Source organism: Mandrillus leucophaeus, unplaced genomic scaffold, assembly GCF_000951045.1.
Source record: "Mandrillus leucophaeus isolate KB7577 unplaced genomic scaffold, Mleu.le_1.0 Scaffold995, whole genome shotgun sequence".
Classification (NCBI taxonomy): Eukaryota; Metazoa; Chordata; class Mammalia; order Primates; family Cercopithecidae; genus Mandrillus; species Mandrillus leucophaeus.
Genome location: NW_012110863.1, coordinates 585,259 through 585,986, shown reverse-complemented (window position 1 = coordinate 585,986; position 728 = coordinate 585,259).

Genomic DNA, 728 nt, shown 5'->3' with positions numbered 1-728 from the left:
AGAATGATTGGTGATGGCCTGGATACGGTTTTGGATGAATTGAGAAACTAAACGGAAGACACAAGGTCTGAATAAGAAAAATAGGTATTAAAGGACTAAGAATTGGGAGGACCCAGGACATCCAATTAGAGAGTGCCCAAGGGGGTTCAGTGTAATTACTTGCTTGGTTGGTGAGTTTTTGGGCTCTATCTTTGACAGAATTCTCCTTTTTAAGTTGGAGGCTGAGCTTGGTGTAGTGTGTTTTTAAAATTAGTCCGTTCTACCTTTCCTGAAGATTGAGGACGGTAAGGGGTATGAACGTTTTACTGAATACCAAGAGCCTGAGAAACTTCTTGGGTGATTTGACTAGTAAAGGCTGGTCTGTTATTGGACTGTATAGAAGTGTGAAGGCCAAATTGAGGAATTACGTCTGACAGAAGGGAAGAAAGGATCACAGTGGCCTTCTCAGAGCCTGTGGGAAAGGCCTCTACCCATCCAGTGAAAGTGTCTACCCAGACCAAGAGGTATTTTAGTTTCCTGACTTGGGGCATGGGAGTAAAGTCAATTTGCCAGTCCTGGGCAGGGGCAAATCCCCGAGCTTGATGTGTAGGGAAGCAGGGGGACCTGAACAATCCTTGAGGAGCAGTAGAATAGCAGATGGAACACTGAGAAGTGATTTCCTCGAGGACAGATTTCCACGATGGAAAGGAAATGAGAGGTTCTAAGAGGCAGGCTAGCGGCTTGTAACC